This window comes from Xenopus tropicalis, chromosome 8, assembly GCF_000004195.4.
Source record: "Xenopus tropicalis strain Nigerian chromosome 8, UCB_Xtro_10.0, whole genome shotgun sequence".
Classification (NCBI taxonomy): Eukaryota; Metazoa; Chordata; class Amphibia; order Anura; family Pipidae; genus Xenopus; species Xenopus tropicalis.
The window spans coordinates 19,045,359-19,068,922 of NC_030684.2; the positions used below are offsets into that span (position 1 = coordinate 19,045,359).

Sequence of the window (23,564 nt, forward strand, 5' to 3'; positions counted from 1 at the left end):
GTTGAATGTATATTTGGGTATGAGGAGGAGAGAAATAAATTTGACTTTCCTTTTGTCTGTAGAGTTATGAATAAAGGGATATTCCTTGCGTTTCATTGGCGGCAGGGACTGAAAGGAATGGCTGTCTCCATTTGAACAGTAGACGTTTACTAATATTTTCCCTATAGAAAAATAACCCAAGGGGATGTCTGACAAATGATGGCACTTAATTTTAATTAAACTGCTGAATTGCATCAATATGTCTCAGTAGGGCGGCCTGATACATTCCATTCAGGTAAGAATACACAAAATCAACTATTTTATAAATAACATTTCCACATCATATTAAAAATATGGGGTTCGAATTCCTGATACAGTATGGGATCCCTAATCCAGAAACCCATTAACCAGAAAGCTCTGAATTACAGAAAGCCCGTCTCCCATAGACTCCATTTTAATCAAATAATTCAGAATTTTAAAACTGATTTCCGTTTTCTCTGTAGTAATAAAAAAACAGCATCTTTGTAATTGGTCCCAAATAAGATATAAATAATTTTTATTGGATGCAAAACAATCCTGATGGGTTGATTAATGTTTTATTGATTTTATAGTAGACCTAAGGTATGGAGATCCAAATTACGGAAAGACTCCTTATCCGGAAATACCTTTGGTCCCGAGCATTCTGGATAACGGTCCTATACCTGTACTTGTTAGTATTGCTAACGATTGCCCTCTTTGAAATGGAATGTCAGCAGGAAGCACATGAACAGTGATCAGTTTCAAATCAACACACGTATTGTCCGGTCAGTGTAGGAGCACCCATTTGTTTTGGCATCAACAGTTTGATGGATCCTTTCTTCGCATTATCTACCTATATACTTGCACGCAACGATTCCAGGCTAAACTTGGTCTTGTAAAAATAAGTATGGTTACAACTTGGATTACACAGAAGAATTCGAATGTGTATGAAACACCCCAATATCTTTGTTGAGTTTACAGTAGTTTTACTGATTTGGAGTTTGACGTTTTAGCAAAGTGAAGTTGAAAGAGCCATATGAAAGCATTGCTAAAACCCAAACTGCAGGATATGATGGAATTCCAGCTAAACTGTTTAACGTCCTGCAAGATGGTGATATGAAAGTGTTGCTTGGGATATGCCAGCAAGTTTGGAAAACTCATTGGACTGGAAGTTCATCTATATCTTAAGACCTTAAAAGGAAGATACCAAAGAGGGTTGTATTGCACGTATCTCTGGGATCCTGCTAGACTCCAGCGGCAACAGCACTAGTGATCTCAGCAGATGGAGAAAAAGCTATGGCAAATCTGCACAAAATATTTAAGAGCAGACATAAAAGATTTTCAGAACCCCAAAGCTGATTTAAGGTATTATTTGTCTCAGGGCAAAGATCTCATTGGGGCCCCCATAGCTTCCCTAAGACATTTGTGGCTGTACTACCCTGAAACTAGGGTTGCCACCTTCTGCCGTTCTCCTATTCTCCATGCAGGGGTGGGGTGTGATGTCCACGGAGGGGTGATGTGGAGACGGGGTGGGGTGGTGACTTCTCGGGGGGAAGGGTGACTGGGGTGGGGCTATGACATGGTTATCAGCAATAGGTCAGTTGCAACCTCAATCTCAGTGAGTCCTGCCCGTTTTCCAAATGGGAAAATCGGGCAGGCAGTTTTGACCCAGACAGCCCTTCTGAAACTGGACTGTCTTGGTCAAGACCAGACAGGTGGATCCCTACCTGAAACAGGGGCGGGCCAAGCCGACCCGGCGCTCTAGGCAACCCGGTAGGCAATCTTTCCAACCCCCTCCCGTGAGCCCTGGGGGGGGTCGCGATTGCAAGATCATTACCCCACCGTGTAATGGCAAGCGGCGGGGGCAATGACTAAAGGGAGCGGACTAGGGTAGGCAGGAGAGGCTCCTGTCTGGCACCCCCCCAATTGCTGCACCTAGGCAGCTGCCTCTTCTTCCTACCCCTAGTTATGCCCCTGCCTGAAACAGGAGATTTGAATAAGTTTACAATTGTGCGCTCATGCTTAAAAATAAACATGGCCGGGCCAAGTCACAGGCACCCAAGGCAAAGCTCTTTCATCTCCCTGCCCCACGGCATGTGTGCATTTGCTCCCACAGTGACCGCAGCGGAAGAGGGATGAGCATCATGGGGGCCAGTGAGCAATAGCGTGAGGCCTCTAGGGTAGCCAGTCAGAAGAGGTAGGTGTCCTTGGTACCCCCACACCTTTGCGCCCTAAGACACATGTCTCTTCTGCCTATCCCCAGTTCCAGCCCTGCTGCTGCTGAGCAGGAAGCTTTTGTGCTTGAGGGAACACCACACGAATGGTCCTGCAGGTCCAGCTGGCTTTGGTGCTACAACTCCCAGTACCCTACATCCACCTTAGGGCAATGTATTATATACATAGTACATAGTATTAATGGGAAAGAGCAGGCAATGCAAAGGTACGTTCTGCTTTATTATACTTAGCGTTGCCAAGATGCTTAAAAAAAGGTGCAGGTTTCCCAAAAACATGTCCCAAAACCTACAACAAGTGTGTGCTTCTTATATGCTTTGGGCCAGGGCACTTTCACGTGTGTCTGGTTGTACTGCCATATGTGTGTGTATCTGGGGGTATTGTGATTATCTTTATCCTATATGTAGCATCATGGGAGTTACAGTGACTATTCTGCTTATAGGTTATTAGGTTATTTCCAAATATTGCAAATCTTGTAGTGGTTGTATGGGTTGATGTGTTAAAGGGCCAGATTCTGTGTGTTATTAGTATTTAAACAGAGTAATAGTTAAGCTGTGCATCTGTCTAGTGGAACCATAACCAACAAGGCAGATAGGGATGTATAATATATATATATATAATATATATAATATCCTTACAGCAGGAATGTACACATTGGCTGCCCTGCCTTGTCACATTCTAGCATTATCTAAAAATTAAACAAATTCTAGTTTTGTCCTTAACAGGATGACTTTAACTCCATCTTTGGCCATACAAATCCCCTGGAATGCAGGTCCTATACCCCCAGTTTGGCTGCTAAAGCCCCAACTCCCTATTGTCTGGTAGGTCCCTACCCTTAGGCCTACAGCACATGGGCAAATACATTTTGACTCCTTGCTAAAAACTGATAATGCCCTGCCTTGTTAGTAATGGGGATCCCGGGAAAGTAGCAGCACCAGCGATTTCCTCTTCTGTGTGAAGACATCTACACTCACACACACTCACATATAACATTCTGATTGTGTATCATATGCAAAGTGTGTGTAGAAATACATTTATATTTGAAACACAAGCATCTAATTAAATAACATTTAGCCAAGCAATGTTTACTTAAGGTTTTTTTTGGTTAGGGAAGTAGCATTTTGGGACTTTGCCATACTTAAAATGACTATTATTTTTTTCAAGGGTGAGTTACAGTCGTATTTCCTTTTCACTCCTGAGTTAAGAACGGAGGCCTCATTTTAATGCACAGCCCATTTTACAGCCCTACGCTTTGGTCATTTGAGATGCTGAATTGCCAACCGAGAAAGTAGAAAGATATATCTACCCATTTTAACCTTTGGAAAATGTGTCCTTTGTGAATATATATCATACTTTTGTAGGCTCTTATGCCACAATGCTTGAAGTGCTTATTTGTACATAAGTTTTCTTTTCTTTGTGGGCCTTATATGCTATTGATCCATGTATAATGGGCATTAAACAGCTCAGGAAACCCTGGAATTCATTTTTGGTTGTTTGATTTGTACAGGAGGTGTGTGGGAGATATATGTTGTAACATGGAGCTTTCATCTGATTTTATCTCCAGTCTGCTGCCCTGATGGAGGGGAGAGTGGAGCTGAAGGAGTGAGTAGAAGAGCTTGAGCACAAGTGCATCCAAGGGGAGACAGGCCGTGCTGGTAAGTAGTTATCCCCGGCTGGTATTTGTATAGTTCTACACATGTATCCCTACCCTCTGCTATAGGCAGCTCACTTATAGGGCACTATCGTTGAAATATATATTACCCCGCCCAACATGTGGCCTATTAGAGCCTGCATTCCAGTTTGGGACCATCTATTTTGGCAGATATTGCCCCTAGGAAGCGTCCTGCCGCCATGTTGAGAATTACTCATTGGCATAATGGGGAGAGTCCCAGTCAGCACATTATGCACTTGTACATGTGACACAGGATCAGCCAATTACTTGCCTGTTCTTATGTCACAAGTTTTTCTGGCTAAAAATATATTTGGCTCCAACCTTTGTGTGGGCTCTTATAACCCACTCCCGGTAAGGGATCGATGTTGCTATGATAGGTGGCCTTTAAGCTAAAACAATAGAGGTGTGAGAAATGACAGTCTCATCCAATAAAGACCACACACACATCTGTATTTTGAGTGGTTTCATGAGAGTGGTGCGTGTGATTACATTGCTGCTTTCCCGCTGCTTGCTCCCTGTGAGCCAGACTGCAGGTTGTTAGATGGTTCTTTAGGTGCCAATAAGAGGCTGTGACTTTATTTCATGTACTGGGAACTCGTCAGTGATTCTATATCCGACCATGGTGCAGTCTGTACCTACCTCCTGTCTGCTTGCTACAAAAATTCAAAAACTTCCTGGTTGCTAAGGTAATTTGGATCCTAGCAACCAGATAGCTGTTGTAACTGCAAACTGCAGAGTTGTTGAACAAAAATTGAAATAATTTAAAAAAATACAAATAATAAAAATAAAAAGACAATGGCAAATTATTTGAGAATATTTCTCTCTACATTATACTAGATATTAACTCAAAGATGAGCAACCCCTTTAATATTATACAGCAGAAGATAAACATGATTGGATGCTGAATGTCCTACAGTGCAGCAATGATCAGATTATTGTTGGGTCTACTAGGAGACTAGGCTGGGCACCCAGATTTTGCAGACGCTCAGGGGCAAGTTCTATATGTAACTTCCCTGAGGCCCCAAAACTGTTGTAATGTCTCCCCATGCTGGTGTTTGTATCCAGAAAGCTTGGAGGCTCTTTATCTGCTCTTGTATAAGGCACAGTGCCACAGGGGTTCTGCCCACTGCTGCTTCCTGGTACCTTTATCCTCATTCACACGCACCTGGTTCAGATGGCACCGCAGGACTAGGGATCCATATATTATGAAATGCGAATGGATTTGACACATATAAAAGAGTTACCTGTGTGTCAGAAATCAGAAGGATTTCCCTTCCCCTCAGTATGGGGTTCCATAATGTCATTATTGCTCACCTGCTAATATTCTGTGTACCCAGGAGAAATGGTGCCATAGTAACCCTACAGGGACTGGTTTAGGCTTTGTACCCACAGGCTACCTTCTCATCTGCCCAATGAATATTGTATAATGCATTTTACCCTTCAGTGATTGGGGCTCAGGGCTGGAGAGTGAGGAAGGGCAGAGCCAGTTAGCTCATGTGCATTACATTCCCTATGGGGGGCACCGGATGAGCCAGACTGTGGGTGAATGGGATCCATTCCTCATACTAAGTATATTACAATATGGGCAATATCTCTAGGCAAGTAGGAATCTTTTTATAAGGATTTGCTCTGTGATACATTCACATGTCAGTATCACATTCAATTCTGGTTTCTTTTATAAATGATCTTATCTTTACCCTCAGCTTTTTTCATGCCCGTATGTGCCAGTGGGGGGCACTGAGCACAAGGAGTTCTCCCAGTCCTCCCCTTCAATGTGTTACCCCTGTCAAATGAGCCCAGTTACCAAAATAAAACACACAGAGCCGCTTGGTGGTAAATCTGTGTAAGTCACAGCTTATTGTTGATAAACATAATACATTGCGCTTTTTTATTGGTCCTGAGGAAGGCAAAAAAACCTCTGAGAAGCTTTGGCCAATCTGCTTCATGAGGGAAAAATTCCTTCCTGACTCCTCAACGGCAATCGGATTTGCTCCCAGGATCAATGCGCCATATTTAACAAAAGAAATGGGAGAGATGGAAACAACAGGGAATATGGCAGAATACACATGGCCGCCATTAAGCTGCTAGATGAATAGTCCATTCCTTTCCATTCCATTGGACCCCAGGCGGGACATGTAGGCCAGTGACAGTTATAGGACTACAGGCTTCAGCTCTGATAGGGGATGCTGGGACACGTAGGCCAATGACAGTTATAGGTGTTGCCAGCAGGGGCAATTAACCACCATCTGTCGTAGACCCATGAATGAGGTGTCAAACCGTGCGGCTTATTCGGGAATGGGGTGCTATGACTTTTGTGAGGGGTGGGTAGTTAATTGCCCCCAGGGCCGCCATCAGAAATCACGGGGCCCCTCACAAAAAATTTTTCTGGGCCCTCCTTCTCCCACACCCTGCCCCCCAATGCCCCCCCCAGTGATCCCTCCCATCAGTAGATAGGACACACACACATTGGTAGCCAGGGCCCCCTAATACATTGGTGCCCAGCAGTAGTGCCCCCATAGTACATTGGTGCCTAGCAGCAGTGCCCCATAATACATTGGTGCCCAGCAGCAGTGCCTCCATAATACATTGGTGCCCAGCAGCAGTGCCCCATAATACATTGGTGCCCAGCAGCAGTGCCCCCATAATACATTGGTGCCTAGCAGCAGTGCCCCATAATACATTGGTGCCAGCAGCAGTGCCCCCATAATACATTGGTGCCCAGCAGCAGTGCCCCCATAATACATTGGTGCCCAGCAGCAGTGCCCCCATAATACATTGGTGCCCAGCAGCAGTGCCCCCATAATACATTGGTGCCCAGCAGCAGTGCCCCATAATACATAATACATTGGTGCCCAGCAGCAGTGCCCCCATAATACATTGGTGCCCAGCAGCAGTGCCCCCATAATACATTGGTGCCCAGCAGCAGTGCCCCCCTAAACATTGTGCCCAGCAGCAGTGCCCCCATACATTGGTGCCCAGCAGCAGTGCCCCCCATAATACAATTGGTGCCCAGCAGCAGTGCCCCATAACACATTGTGCCGCAGCAGTGCCCCCATACACATTGGTGCCCAGCAGCCAGTGCCCCCATAATACATTGGTGCCAGCAGCAGTGCCCCCATAATACATTGGTGCCCAGCAGCAGTGCCCCATAATAATTGGTGGCCCAGCGCAGTGCCCCATAATACATGGTGCCTGCCCCAGCAGCAGTGCCCCCATAATACATTGGTGCCCAGCAGCAGTGCCCCATAATACATTGGTGCCCAGCAGCAGTGCCCCCATAATACATTGGTGCCCAGCAGCAGTGCCCCCATAATACATTGGTGCCCAGCAGCAGTGCCCCCATAATACATTGGTGCCCAGCAGTGCCCCATAATACATTGGTGCCCAGAAGGCAGTGCCCCCCTAATACATTGGTGCCCAGCAGCAGTGCCCCCCTAATACATTGGTGCCCAGCAGCAGTGCCCCCCTAATACATTGGTGCCCAGCAGCAGTGCCCCCATAATACATTGGTGCCCAGCAGCAGTGCCCCCATAATACATTGGTGATCATTGTGCCCTGCAGCCCCCCCTAATACATTGGTGTCAAGAGCAGTGTCCCTCTAATACAGGGGTGGGCAAACTTTTTGGCTCACGGGCCACATTTACTCACCCCCGGGCCGGACCGGGCCAGGGCGGGCACCCTTCTCTCTTTAATTCCGGCACGCCAATGACACCAAGTCTCGCGTGATGAGACTTGGCGTCGTCAGCGGGCCGGTTTAAAAAGGCAAAGGGGCCGGATGTGGCCCGCGGGCCATAGTTTGCCCACCCCTGCTCTAATACATTGGTGGTCAGTGTGTCCCGCAGCCCCCCCAATACATTGGCGACCTGCAGCAGTCCTCTGGCATCTTCCGGCAGCATCTCCGGATCCTTCACGGGCGAAGCCTCCGCAAGTCTGTCTCCACGCGAATAGAGACAGGCCCTTTATAAGGTTGCGCCCCGTGCGTATGACGTCACCCGTACACGCGGGGCGCAACAACCAATGACAGGGCCCGGATTTATTAAATAGGGCCCGAGCGACTAAGAAACTGTAGAACCGCCGGGCCCCCTTTAAAAGTAAAAATTGCTTGGGCCCGGGACAGCTGTCCCCACTGTTCCCCCCTATAGTTACATAGTTACATATAGTTACATAGTTACATAGGGTTGAAAAAAGACCAGTGTCCATCAAGTTCAACCCATCCAAGTAACCCAGCACACTTAACCCACACCTACCAATCTATACACTCACATACATACACTAATATACAACCACTAGTACTAACTGTAGATATTAGTATCACAATAGCCTTGGATATTCTGATTGATCAAGAACTCATCCAGGCCCCTCTTAAAGGCATTAACAGAATCTGCCCCAGAAGGGGCAATTGTCACAGAGAACTGAAGGAAACATTGTAATATTGGGGCACGAGTTTTTCCACGGCAAGCACCACTCACATTTCTTCAGGAAATGTACCTCTCTAGTTATATTTAATGGTTCCCAGGTTCTTTATAATAGGATGTAAACATCTGAATTCTAAACTCTTCTGTTATATCTTTTACTAGAAAATTAGGCAAAAATTAGGGCTTATTTATGATGCCCGAGTATTTTGACAGAGTTATAACAATGGCTAATGCTCTGGGAAAAATACACTCTGCCATTTAACATTTTATTCTTTAACCAACAAAATGTATTTGTAGCTGTAATATTGGTGTGTAGGCGCCATCTCAGTGCATTGTGCCCGAGTCTGAGCTTTCAGCCAGCGCTACACATTAGAACTGCTTTCAGCTAACCTATTGTTTCTCCTACTCCCATGTACTGCGCCCCCTTCAGAGAAAATGGCTCTGTTTAGGGATCCAATGCATTTACAGACAACGATGCTACAAAATGAGCTGCCAACGAGGAGCATAAAGCGACACGTGTGTATCACAAACACGCAAAAGCCTGTAGTGTGTAGGGCAGAAAGTCACAAACTAAACCCAATGTATTGTTACTAAACCCAAATATTCCAAAGCTCACTCAGTTGAATGTATATTTGGGTATGAGGAGGAGAGAAATGAATTTGACTTTCCTTTTGTCTGTAGAGTTATGAATAAAGGGATATTCCTTGCGTTTCATTGGCGGCAGGGGACTGAAAGGGAATGGCTGTCTCCATTTGAACAGTAAGACTTTTACTAATATTTTCCCTATAGAAAAATAACCCAAGGGAATGTCTGACAAATGATGGCACTTAATTTTAATTAACTGCTTAATTGCATCAATATGTCTCAGTAGGGGCGGGCCTGATACATTCCATTCAGGTAAGAATACACAAAATCAACTATTTTATAAATAACATTTCCACATCATATTAAAATATGGGGTTCGAATTCCTGATACAGTATGGGATCCCCAATCCAGAAACCCATTAACCAGAAAGCTCTGAATTACAGAAAGCCCGTCTCCATAGACTCCATTTTAATCAAATAATCAGAATTTTAAAACTGATTTCCGTTTTCTCTGTAGTAATAAAAAAACAGCATCTTGTAATTGGTCCCAAATAAGATATAAATAATTTTTATTGGATGCAAAACAATCCTGATGGGTTTTGATTAATGTTTTATTGATTTTAATAGTAGACCTAAGGTATGGAGATCAAATTACGGAAAGACTCCTTATCCGGAATACTTGGTCCCGAGCATTCTGGATAACGGGTCCTATACCTGTACTTGGTAGTATTGCTAACGATGCCTCTTTGGAAATGGAATGTCAGCAGGAAGCACATGAAGCAGTGATCAGTTTTCAAATCCCCACACGTATTGTCGCGGTCAGTGTAGGAGCACCCATTTGTTTTGGCATCACAGTTTGATGGATCCTTTCTTCCGCATTATCTATCCTATATACTTGCACGCAACGATTCCAGGCAAAACTTGGTCTTTGTAAAAAGTAAGTATGGTTACAACTTGGATTACACAGAGAATTCGAATGTGTAGTGAAACACCCCAATATCTTTGTTGAGTTTACAGTAGTTTTACTGATTGGAGTTTGACGTTAGCAAAGTGAAGTTGAAAGAGCCATAGAAAGCATTGCTAAAACCCAAACTGCAGGATATGATGGAATTCCAGCTAAACTGTTTAACGTCCTGGCAAGATGGTGATATGAAAGTTGTTGCTTGGGATATGCCAGCAAGTTTGGGAAACTCATTGGACTGGAAGTTCATCTATATTCTTAAGACCTTAAAAGGGAAGATACCAAAGAGGGTTGTATTGCACGTATCTCTGGATCCTGCTAGACTCCAGCGGCAACAGCACTAGTGATCTCAGCAGATGGAGAAAAGCTATGGCAAATCTGCACAAAATATTTAAGAGCAGACATAAAAGATTTTCAGAACCCCAAAGCTGATTTAAGGGTATTATTTGTCTCAGGGCAAAGATCTCATTGGGGCCCCCATAGCTTCCCTAAGACATTTGTGGCTGTACTACCCTGAAACTAGGGTTGCCACCTTCTTGCCGTTCTCCTATCTCCATGCAGGGGGTGGGGTGTGATGTCACCGGGAGGGGTGTGATGTCACGGGGTGGGGTGGTGACTTCTCGGGGGGGAAGGGGTGACTGGGGTGGGGCTATGACATGGTTATCAGCAATAGGTCAGTTGCAACCTCAATCTCAGTGAGTCCTGCCCGGTTTTCCAAAATGGGAAAATCGGGCAGGCAGTTTTGACCCAGACAGCCCTTCTGAAAACTGGACTGTCTTGGTCAAGACCAGACAGGTGGCATCCCTACCTGAAACCAGGGGCGGGCCAAGCCGACCCGGCGCTCTAGGCAACCCGGTAGCAATCTTTCCAACCCCCTCCCGTGAGCCCTGGGGGGGGGTCGCGGATCAAGATCATTACCCCCACCGTGTAATGGCAAGCGGCGGGGGCAATGACTAAAGGGAGCGGACTAGGGGTAGGCAGGAGAGGCTCCTGTCTGGCACCCCCCCCAATTGCTGCACCCTAGGCAGCTGCCTCTTCTTCCTACCCCTAGTTATGCCCCTGCCTGAAACAGGTGAATTTGAAAGTTACAATTGTGCGCTTCATGCTTAAAAATAAACATGGCCGGGCCAAGTCACAGGCACACCCAAGGCAAAGCTCTTTCATCTCCCTGCCCCACGGCATGTGTGCATTTGCTCCCACAGTGACACGCAGCGGGAAGAGGGGATGAGCATCATGGGGGCCAGTGAGCAATGCGTGAGGCCTCTAGGGGTAGCCAGTCAGAAGAGGTAGGTGTCCTGGTACCCCCACACCTTTGCGCCCTAGACACATGTCTCTTCTGCCTATCCCCAGTTCCAGCCCTGCTGCTGCTGAGCAGGAAGCTTTTGTGCTTGAGGGAACACACACGAATGGTCCTGCAGGTCCAGCTGGCTTTGGTGCTACAACTCCCAGTACCCTACATCCACCTTAGGGCAATGTATTATATACATAGTACATAGTATTAATGGGAAAGAGCAGGCAATGCAAAGGTACGTTCTGCTTTATTATACTTTAGCGTTGCCAAGATGCTTAAAAAAAGGTGCAGGTTTCCCAAAAACATGTCCCAAAACCTACAACAAGTGTGTGCTTCTTATATGCTTTGGGCCCAGGGCACTTTCACGTGTGTCTGGTTGTACTGCCATATGTGTGTGTATCTGGGGGATATTGTGATTATCTTTATCCTATATAGTAGCATCATGGGAGTTACAGTGACTATTCTGCTTATAGGTTATTATGAGACTGTCTAGTAAAGTCCAAATATTGCAAATCTTGTAGTGGTTGGTATGGGTTGATGTGTTAAAGGGCCAGATTCTGTGTGTTATTAGTATTTAAACAGAGTAATAGTTAAGCTGTGCATCTGTCTAGTGGAACCATAACCAACAAGGCAGATAGGGTGTATATATATATATATATATATATATATATATATATATATATATATATATATATATATATATATCCTTACAGCAGGAATGTACACATTGGCTGCCCTGCCTTGTCACATTCTAGCATTATCTAAAAATTAAACAAATTCTAGTTTTTGTCCTTAACAGGATGACTTTAACTCCATCTTTGGCCATACAAATCCCCTGGAATGCAGGTCCTATACCCCCAGTTTGGCTGCTAAAGCCCCAACTCCCTATTGTCTGTGTAGGTCCCTACCCTTAGGCCTACAGCACATGGGGCAAATACATTTTGACTCCTTGCTAAAAACTGATAATGCCCTGCCTTGTTAGTAATGGGGATCCCGGGAAAGTAGCAGCACCAGCGATTTCCTCTTCTGTGTGAAGACATCTACACTCACACACACTCACATATAACATTCTGATTGTGTATCATATGCAAAGTGTGTGTAGAAATACATTGTATTTGAAACACAAGCATCTAATTAAATAACATTTAGCCAAGCAATGTTTACTTAAGGGTTTTTTTTGGTTAGGTAAGTAGCATTTGGGGACTTTGCCATACTTAAAATGACTAATTATTTCTTTTTTGAAGGGTGAGTTACAGTCGTATTTCCTTTTCACTCCTGAGTTAAGAACGGAGGCCTCATTTTTAATGCACAGCCCATTTTACAGCCCTACGCTTTGGTCATTTGAGATGCTGAATTGCCAACCGAGAAAGTAGAAAGATATATCTACCCATTTTAACCTTTGGAAAATGTGTCCTTTGTGAATATATATCATACTTTTGTAGGCTCTTATGCCACAATGCGTTGAAGGTGCTTATTTGTACATAAGTTTTCTTTTCATTGTGGGGCCTTTATATGCTATTGATCCATGTATATTGGGCATTAAACAGCTCAGTAAACCCTGGAATTCATTTTTGGTTGTTTGATCTTGTACAGGAGGGTGTGTGGGAGATATGATGTTGTAACATGGAGCTTTCATCTGATTTTTATCTCCAGTCTGCTGCCCTGATGGAGGGGAGAGTGGAGCTGAAGGAGTGAGTAGAAGAGCTTGAGCACAAGTGCATCCAAGGGGAGACAGGCCGTGCTGGTAAGTAGTTATCCCCGGCTGGTATTTGTATAGTTCTACACATGTATCCCTACCCTCTGCTATAGGCAGCTCACTTATAGGGCACCTATCGTTGAAATATATATTACCCCGCCCAACATGTGGCCTATTAGAGCCTGCATTCCAGTTTGGGGACAATACTATTTTGGGCAGATATTGCCCCTAGGAAGCGTCCTGCCGCCATGTTGAGAATTACTCATGTGCATAATGGGGAGAGTCCCAGTCAGCACATTATGCACTTGTACATGTGACACAGGATCAGCCAATTACTTGCCTGTTCTTATGTCACAAGTGTTTTCTGGCTAAAATATTATTTGGCTCCAACCTTTGTGTGGGCTCTTATAACCCACTCCTCCGGTAAGGGATCGATGTTGCTATGATAGGTGGCCTTTAGCTAAAACAATAGAGGTTGTGAGAAATGACAGTCTCATCCAATAAAGAGCCACACACACATCTGTATTTTGAGTGGTTTCATGAGAGTGAGTGCATGTGTATTCATTGCTGCTTTCCCCGCTGCTTGCTCCCTGTGAGCCCAGACTGCAGGTTGTTAGATGGGTTCTTTAGGTGCCAATAAGAGGCTGTGACTTTATTTCATGTTACTGGGAACTCGTCAGTGATTCTATATCCGACCTATGGTGCAGTCTGTACCTACCTCCTGTCTGCTGCTACAAAAATTCAAAAACTTCCTGGTTGCTAAGGTAATTTGGATCCTAGCAACCAGATAGCTGTTGTAACTGCAAACTGCAGAGTTGTTGAACAAAAATTGAAATAATTTAAAAAAATACAAATAATAAAAATAAAGACCAATGGCAAATTATTTGAGAATATTTCTCTCTACATTATACTAGATATTAACTCAAAGATGAGCAACCCCTTTAATATTATACAGCAGAAGATAAACATGATTGGATGCTGAATGTCCCTACAGTGCAGCAATGTATCAGATTATTGTGTGGGTGCTACTAGGAGACTAGGCTGGGCACCCAGATTTTGCAGACGCTCAGGGGCAAGTTCTATATGTAACTTCCCTGAGGCCCCAGAACTGTTGTAATGTCTCCCCATGCTGGTGTTTGTATCCAGCAAAGCTTGGAGGCTCTTTATTCTGCTCTTGTATAAGGCACGGTGCCACAGGGGTTCTGCCCGCTGCTGCTTCCTGGTACCTTTATCCTCATTCACACGCACCTGGTTCAGATGGCACCGGCAGGACTAGGGATCCATATATTATGAAATGCGAATGGATTTGACACATATAAAAGAGTTACCTGTGTGTCAGAAATCAGAAGGATTTCCCTTCCCCTCAGTATAGGGGTTCCATTATGTCATTATTGCTCACCTGCTAATATTCTGTGTACCCAGGAGAAATGGTGCCATAGTAACCCTACAGAGACTGGTTTAGGCTTTGTACCCACAGGCACCTTCTCATCTGCCCAATGAATATTGTATAATGCATTTTACCCTTCAGTGATTGGGGCTCAGGGCTGGAGAGTGAGGGAAGGGCAGAGCCAGTTTGCTCATGTGCATTACATTCCCTATGGGGGGGCACCGGATGAGCCAGACTGTGGGTGAATGGGATCCATTCCTCATACTAAGTATATTACAATATGGGCAATATCTCTAGGCAGTGAGAATCTTTTTATAAGGATTTGCTCTGTGATACATTCACATGTCAGTATCACATTCAATTCTGGTTTCTTTTATAAATGATCTTATCTTTACCCTCAGCTTTTCCATGCCCGTATGTGCCAGTGGGGGGCACTGAGCACAAGGAGTTCTCCCAGTCCCTCCCCTTCAATGTGTTACCCCTGTCAAATGAGCCCAGTTACCAAAATAAAACACACAGAGCCGCTTGGTGGTAAATCTGTGTAAGTCACAGCTTTATTGTTGATAAACATAATACATTGCGCTTTTTTATTGGTCCTGAGGAAGGCAAAAAAACCTCTGAGAAGCTTTGGCCAATCTGCTTCATTAGAGGGAAAAATTCCTTCCTGACTCCTCAACGGCAATCGGATTTGCTCCCAGGATCAATGCGCCATATTTAACAAAAGAAATGGGAGAGATGGAAACAACAGGGAATATGGCAGAATACACATGGCCGCCATTAAGCTGCTAGATGAATAGTGCATTCCTTTCCATTCCATTGGACCCCAGGCAGCCTGCAGACCCCGGCTTCTGCAGTCTGAGGGATGGAGTGAAAAGGAATAAAGGGGGAGGCACTGCTGTTGGAACTGCAGTGTAAGCAGGGGGCCACCGCTGGTGGTATAAGGGGGGGAAGACAGCAATATGGCAGCATACACAGAGAACCTATAAGTCACAAGGTGAATACAGCATTCCATTGGACCCCAGGCAGCCTGCAGACCCCGGCTTCTGCAGCCTGAGAGGTGGAGTGAAAAGGAATGCAAATGACTTTGTAGCTTAAGGGTGCTGTTATGTATAAAACCATATAATGGATTGAGTAGGGGGCACCGCAGGTGGAATAGTGGCGGCTGGAAGGGGTAGCACCACTGGTGGAATGTGTTGGGCAGTAGTGGAGGCACAGCTGGTAGAATTCGGTTGTTCTTACCTACTGCTAATGAGGGTACCTAGACAGAGGTGCAACTGTACTTGGTACCCAGGAAATTGGTAGTGGTGCTGTCAGTAGGTGCCTTTTCCAATATTTTTGAAGGGCCATAGAAACAAGAGAGAAACATAGATTTTATACGGCACTTTAATATCTCTCGTTGTCCCGCATCAGGATGGCCTTGTTGACAGCCTCTAGTTCTTTATAGAGGCCTTTTAGGTGGGCTTTAATATATTTATAGTCCCCTCGGAACTCGGCCTTGAGAAGGAATCGCCACCATTTTGTTATTTTGATGCAATCCCTTGCCATCCAGAGATCGTACAGGGCCATCTTGATGTCACCCGTTATCTGGCCCCTAATGCCCTCCAAATAGGGGCCTGCGCGTGGATCCTCAAAATCCCTGATCTCGAAGACATCAAGATGAGGGGGGATCCACCATGAGATCTAGAGAAATGCAGGAAAGAAGAAGACATTAAGTTTAATCCCAGTGATAATAATGAGAGTGACAATTAGCCCAAATAGCACAGCAATGTGTATTTATTACCACTAGGGGCGCTTACCTTTCCATAGCGGTACTCGTAGTACTGCCTGCTACTGGCACTCATGCCCATCTCTGCTGCCCCTGTAATATAAAAGAGAGATTTGGGAAGGTTAGAGTTAATGTTAAGATGTAATATTAAAATACAGACCCCAAATAAACACAATAAAGAACAGATATAGGGGTACTGTAATAACAGCAGCACATTTACTCCTTTTTTAATAATAAGCCTTTTCAACCAGAAACTGGGGTTCCAATTAAAAACAAAGGCTTATGTATATAGTTTGCTTGTACCCCCGCCCTACCCAGGCCTGTTCCATTACACTAACACAAGCCCTTGGCCCCCCCCAGATCCTGCCCATTTCCAAGCAATCTCTTCCCATTTGATTTGGTGCAGAAATCAGACCATTATTCCTGTCAGGGCCCCCACCCTCCTCTGGATCAGCCAACAGTTATACAGGTTTTATTTAGGCAAAAAGGTTAAACTTCATGAATGTGTATCTTTTTTTAACCTCATCTACTATATAATACATATTCCAGAGGGGAAAATACAGGTTCCTTACCAGATGACCCACAAGGGGCCGGCAGGTTCTTCTTCTTCCTCTTCTTCTTCTTCTTGTTCTTCTGCTCTTGATGGAAGTTTTAGTCTTTGAAAAGACTTTTCTGCGTCGTCTTCTTTATCTTTTTCTTTGTCGCTGGGAGTCACTGAAAATCGCTCAAGTCGCTCAAATCGCTTAAATCGCTCGGATATTTCACTTTATGGGGAGAGAGATAGAGAGAAGAGACTGTAAGCTCTTGTGAGTCGGGCCCTCTCTGCCATTCATAGCAATACATACTGGGGTTCCCTTTCTGTATCATTCCCAGTGGTACTGCGCTACTGAATATGTTTCCTGCTCAATGGGGGCTTCTCATAACCCGCCCTGCTCTGATAAGTTCCCCTTCACCCATAACACAAGGGATCCTTATTTTAGGCATTAATTCTGATTTGTGCTATTGTCTTTCTTCTCATGGCTTCCCTTACCCACCATCCACTCTAGTGCTGAGACCAATAACTGTTGCTAGGATGATTGGGACTCTAGTAACCAAATTACATTTGGTATTAACTGCTAAAGAGAGGCAGAGTAAATGGCTTAACAGTTCAAAAGCAGCAACAAGTAAACAAGAAACACCAAACACACATTGCCCTAGAACTATAACCACAGAGGATGCTGGGAATTGTAGTCCAGGTTTTAGACCCCATCATTGGTTTGTCCCCCCTGAAGTTTTACCCCCTGTACCCCCATGGATGCTTTTTGGGGGGAATGCAAAGTTGCCTAAAATGAATCCCCTTTTCCTGCTTGTCAAGCAAATGTAATTTGGAAAGACAAACTGACATTCCCAATGGACAGCTTCATGACAAGCATCTGCCCAGGCAAAAGGAGGCAATGGGGGGCCAATTTGGGGAGTTTTGGAGCCAAAGGGGCAATTTTTGCCCTACTCCCCAAGCTCCTATAAATCATTGGTGCCAAACCACCCCAAATTGCCCCTTGTATTGTTGTTTTTAATATGCCCCAGTGTTGGTATCTGCTGCACTTACCTCTGAAACCAGAAATGAAATAACTGTCACTGTCACGAGACATGAAGTCACCTTCCCTAACAGCTTTCAGCCAATCAGAGCTGCACACAGTCATAATGCATGGTATGCCAGTAACTGGCAGCCAATCACATACTCAGGTACATATGTGATAGTGTTTGGCTGCATGGTGAGACTTGTGACCAATCAAGCTCGCCCTTACTGATTCACATAAAAACAAACAAAAGCATCCTTAGAACCAGGGCCACCATCAGAACTCACAGGGCCCTGAATGGACTCTACCTGTCAGGGGAGGGCCAAGCCGACTGGGCACCTTTGGCAACCCAGTCAGCCACCTTGCCCCAGCAACGTCACCGCCGTGTGTGTGCCATGGGGGGGGGGTCATTACTCTGCAATGACAAGTGTGGAAGCCATTACAAGGAAGCACGGACTAGGGGTAGGCAGGAGAGGTACATGCCTGGCGTCCCCCATTGTTTGCACCCTAGGCAGCTGCCTCTTCTGCCTCCCCCTAGTTCTGGCCCTGAAAACAAATAAGTAGTCCCTTACAACCCCCCCCCCCCCCCCAACATGGGACACCACCAAAAAGGCCCATCAATAAGGTACATTATTTCCAATGAAAAAGTTAAAGAAATCAGAATGTTATCAAGCTCTTGACATCTCCAGGCCTGATGGCAGACCATGTTGCCTATAATATTTAGTGGAAGATTCTTCCCAGACTTTTTTCTCAGTAAAAAATGACCTGCAAAATACATGTATATTACTTTCCAAAAACATAACAGAAATATCAAATTGTATTAAGAGGGGAATTTATTAGCTTTCATATTTTTTCCATGATTTATTGTTTGTTTGTTTTTTATAGCTAAAACTCAAATTTTTCATGGGAAAAAAGCATGCATTTTTGCAATTTTTTAAGCACAAAAACCACTAATACAGGTATGGGACCCCTTATATGGAAACCTATTATCCAGAAAGTTCCAAATTACAGAAATTACATCTCCCATAGACTCCATTTTAATCAAATAATTCACATTTTTAAAAAGTATTCCCTTTTTCTCTGTAATAATAAAACAGTACCTGTACCTTATCCCAACTTAGATATAATTACCCCTTATTGGGGGCAGAACAGCCCTATTGGTTTTTTTTAATGGTTAAATGATTCCCTTTTCTCTGTAATAATAAAACAGTACCTGTACTTGATCCCAATTAATATATAATTACCCCTTATTGGGGGCAGAACAGTCCTATTGGGTTTATTTAATGGTTAAATGATTCCCTTTTCCATGTAATAATAAAACAGTACCTGTACTTGATCCCAACTAAGATATAATTAACCTTATTGGAGCAATCCTATTGGGTTTAATTACTTTTTACATTTTTTTTAGCAGACTAAAGGTAGGAGATCTGAAATACGGAAAGACCCCTTATCTGGAAAACCCCAGGTCCCGAGCATTATGGATAACAGGTCCCATACCTGTACATCTAAAAGCTGTGGATTTTCTGTAGAAGTTAATGAGGAGTTTCCCTAGACAAATTGCAACATTTTTTAATTTAATTAAAATGGGAAATGTGTGGTCTTTCCGTTTGTGCTTTTTAAATTTGGATTTTCTAATAAATGACTGACAATAATGAAAATGAGTTTCATTGTGGTTTCAAAAAACTCAAACAAAAAAATTCGAATGCGGATAAATGACCCCCAAAGATGAAGAAAATATCCTGGGCAGCTGGTTACATTCGAAACCCTAGGGCATTTCTTTGGCTATCTCTGTTTTTTTTTTCTTTTTGTTAATGTATTAACCTTCTTTCAGGCTACATGTTTTGTAACTCTGGGGGGTTTATATAGCATATAGCATTTGTCTGCTTTTTTTTCCATCTTGTAAAAATTCTACTGTGTAAGGCCTGAGTGAGGCTACCAAAAGGGAGGGGACTGGAGGTGCTACAACTGTATGGACGTTTGGCCATACTTCCAACAGAATAACTCAAAATAATACAGAAAAAGGGGGGTTGTGGGAGCACTCCAAGGCTTAGTATAATGTACCAGTGCAATGGAGGTGCAAGTGATCTGGTCAAATTAGCTACAAGCATAGAAAAGGCAGAGGATTGATCCATGTACATTGCCCAGTCCCCTGTTTCACAAGTAATTTAGTATCTATGCCAGGGCATGTATTCCAAGCACCAGGGGGTTTTAGTTACAAAGTTATAATCATAAAATTGGTAAGTGTCATGATCGGTAACCCAAAACCTAGAACATTTGCCAAGGTTCTGAGCGAGCAAATGAACCAGATTGTAGGAGGAAGACTGAGGCAGCTTACTAGAATCAGAGTCAGGCAGGCCAGATCAAAACCAGAACCGTAGTGCACAACAAAATCAGTATCCAGATGAGATGTAAAGCAGGCAAAGGGGGTCAGTCCAGGCAGAGTTCAGTCGAAGTCAAGATACAGGCAAGGGACAGAACTGAATGCGCACCCAGGAATTATGCTAGATAGACCTATAATGGGTGTGGAAGGAACTGAGACTAGGGATCTACAGACATGATAATTGGAGATTTACAACAGGTGTGGGAAAATAGAGAGCACCTATAGCCATTATTCCTGCCTGGAAAACTAGGGCTATTATTGAAGTGAACCAAGAACCCGGCAGTCCACTCAAATAGGCTAGAGGCAATTAAACTACACAGCAAGTAGTGGGTTCCTAGTTCAAATCTAGACAGTATGTTACAGTAAGCCACATATCATAAATATTTACTTCCAGTTATATTTTTTATAGGTTGGAACCTCCCTACATAGTAGCATTTCTTGGAAAAGTGTCTCCAGACCAGGGCATTGGTCTCAGCATTTATAGAAGAGAGATTACCAAGACCAACACCCATTTTTAAAAGTCATAAGACAAAAATTAAATGGACAGGTGTGAGGGTGTAACTTTGTAAATAGAAACCCCCCCCCCCCTTTTAAAAAAATAAAAAAATACACACACTTGTATAAATGCTAAAAAGGCTTGTGAAGCAAGGGGCCAGGGAATGTGCATTGTCCAATAATCCCCTCCTTTTCTATGTTTGTAGTAACTTGGCAAGATCAGTTGCACTTTCATTGTACTGGTATATTTGACTTAGCCTTGGGGTGCAAACACAAGTACACGGGGCAGAAAGTGGGGGCTAAATAAATATATGGCTACACACTAATGCTGGATGCTGGCACAGGTACACGGGGCAGAGAGTGGGGGCTAAATAAATATATGGCTACACACTAATGCTGGTACAGGTACACGGGGCAGAAAGTGGGGGCTAAATAATATATGGCTGTATGTGCGAACTCGCACCTGGAAGAGCCAAATTCAAGGGGCTAAAGAGCCGCTTGTGGCTCAAGACCCACAGTTTGCCAACCATTGCCCTAGTTATAAAGTCCTTATTATATTAGGGTCAGTTTTATCAAGGGCCATTTATCCATCCAGTATATTTTGGGGGTGTGGGAGGAAAGCAGAGTGCCCTGAGGAAACACACAGAGACAGGTCTGGATTGGGATTCAAAATAAAAACAGCCCCACAGGCCCAATAAATAGTGACAGTCTATGGCATCTTACAGAAGCCCCTCTGGCATTTGCCAGAACCCACAGATTGCCAGTTTAGGAATGAAGAGAGATTATATAACTTCTTGCAGTTATTGCCCAGGTTAAAATCAAACCCCCAGCACTACAAGGCAATATACTAACCGTTGAGCCACTAGTGATCAATATGGTATTGTAGTGGTTTTGTGCATCCTTAGTTTTGTCACTGCACCCCATCTCCTGGAAACTGCAGAGGTCAAAGCAAGTGGCTGCATTTACATGAATATATATATATATATACACACACATTTACGTAATGCGTACTTTTCTGAATGCTTGGGGTGGGAAGGCATTAGGAGCTTTGACCTTGAAGTACCCTTGTCTTGCTTGCCACAAAGTCACAAGACACATTTATTATTTTCCAAAATCCATAGCTGGTTATTATAATGAATCTATATATTGTTTGTCTTTGCAGTCCACATTCTTGCAACTCAGGCTGTCTCCTGGTCTTCGAAAGGTCCTTTTTGCCTCGGCTCTTGGTACGGTCGCCCTAGCCCTGGCTGCACACCAGCTAAAACGGCACAAGCACAAGAAGAAGCAGATTACAGCAGGCAATGGAGGCCTAAAGCTCGGCGGGGTGCCTGGCTCTGTTTTGCCCGTTAGGCGTTCTTCCTCAGCTAAAAAAGGTGAGCGATATTGCTGTGTTTGCTGCCTGGGCAAATATAGATTCCTGACAAATCATATGACGCACGGAAATCTGTAGAGATTTGGGAACAAAATCCAGCACCAGGATTATCTGATCGGTGGGGGAGGTATTGATCATGTAAGCCATTTAGGCAAAGGATTATTTCCAAGAAAGAGACATCTGGGAGCAGTTTAATGGGCATACAACGATGCTAATTACAGCTCAGATTGTATATCCCTTAGGTAATATTAGGAAGGCTCAGTGCTTCTCAGATTGTGAGACTTCTTGCTAAATTGGTACGGCTCTACTCTTTCTGTTGCCCACATACATCTAGTAAATGTTTAGAATAGAATGTCATTAAGAACACAAAAAGGTTAAAATGCTAGATGATGCCCATGTGTTGGGCACCTTCCATCAGGGCAGTATTTTCTAGGGATGCACCGAATCTAGGATTCAGTATTCAACCAAGATTCTGCCTTTTTCAGCAGGATTTAGATTCAGCCGAATCCACGTTCCTGGCCGGACCAAATGCGAATCCGAAAAATCATGTGACTTTTTTACATGTAAACACGGAAGCTGAAATTTTTTTGAGATTTAACCCTTCCAAACCCTAATTAACATATGCTAATTAGGATTGGGTTCGGTATTGGGCCGAATCCTTTACGAAGGGAGAATCCTTGGGAGAAGGGGCTCAGGTTCCTACAGACTACTTGCTGCAAAATGTAGAGCAGAGGGGGAGATCCAACTGACACATGCAATAGTCTGTGTACCCCGATCACCGATGGGGCAGTTGAAAAATAGTGGTTTTTCTGGAGCAGGTCCAGGGGGGGCCATTTTACAAAACTTTACCCAAAGTGGCTTTTTTTTTTTTTTAATCTTTGTTTTTATTAGTTGTTTTACAACAAAGTAGGATGCATACAAAATATGTGGAACAATGGGGGTTAAAGAAAGTAGAATAGGGGTTGGATAGAGGGTTAGAGGTAAAGGGGGGTGGTTGGACTCTCGCCTTGCCGTTTTCATCTGGGTGGTCTTTTTTCTTTTCTCTTTTTTTCCTTTTATTTAGTTAGCGTCTGGGATTTTCCCTTGGCATTGTCCGTTTTTAGATATGGTTAGTTGGTCGATTGTTTTGGTTTTCGGTCCAGGGTGTCCATATTTTTTCATATATGTCCATTTTGTGGTGGATGAGTGCGGTCAATTTTTCCATTGTAGATGTCCACCAGATTTTAGCATATATACCAGCTGTGTGCCCTGTGGGCTTTATACATGATGTTGGCGCTGCATATATACTGGCTGTGTGCCCTGTGGGCATTATACATGATGTTGGCACTACATATATACCGCCTGTGTGCCCTGTGGGCATTATATATGATGTTGGCACTGCATATATACTGGCTGTGTGCCCTGTGGGCATTATATATAATGTTGGCACTGCATATATACCGCCTGTGTGCCCTGTGGGCATATATATGATGTTGGCACTGCATATATACTGGTTGTGTGCCCTGTGGGCATTATACATGATGTTGGCACTACATATATACCGCCTGTGTGCCCTGTGGGCATTATACATGATGTTGGCGCTGCATATATACTGGCTGTGTGCCCTGTGGGCATTATACATGATGTTGGCACTACATATATACCGCCTGTGTGCCCTGTGGGCATTATACATGATGTTGGCACTACATATATACTGGCTGTGTGCCCTGTGTGCATTATACATGATGTTGGCACTGCATATATACCGCCTGTGTGCCCTG

The 23,564-nt window shown here is 44.1% G+C and overlaps 1 long non-coding RNA gene across 2 annotated transcripts in view; it reads left to right on the forward strand.

The window, feature by feature from the left end:
- Positions 1–253: 253 nt before the first annotated feature.
- Positions 254–23,564, forward strand: part of LOC101734543 — a 52,302-nt gene continuing 28,991 nt past the window's right edge. The window contains exons 1-4 of one of the 2 annotated variants that reach the window (XR_004219659.1): positions 254–274; positions 8,998–9,075; positions 12,807–12,897; positions 21,595–21,805. This is a non-coding gene — a long non-coding RNA (uncharacterized LOC101734543). Of the gene's footprint in view, positions 275–8,997; positions 9,076–12,806; positions 12,898–15,787; positions 15,877–21,594; positions 21,806–23,564 lie in introns of those variants that run through there. The other variant, XR_004219660.1, reaches the window with a different exon arrangement.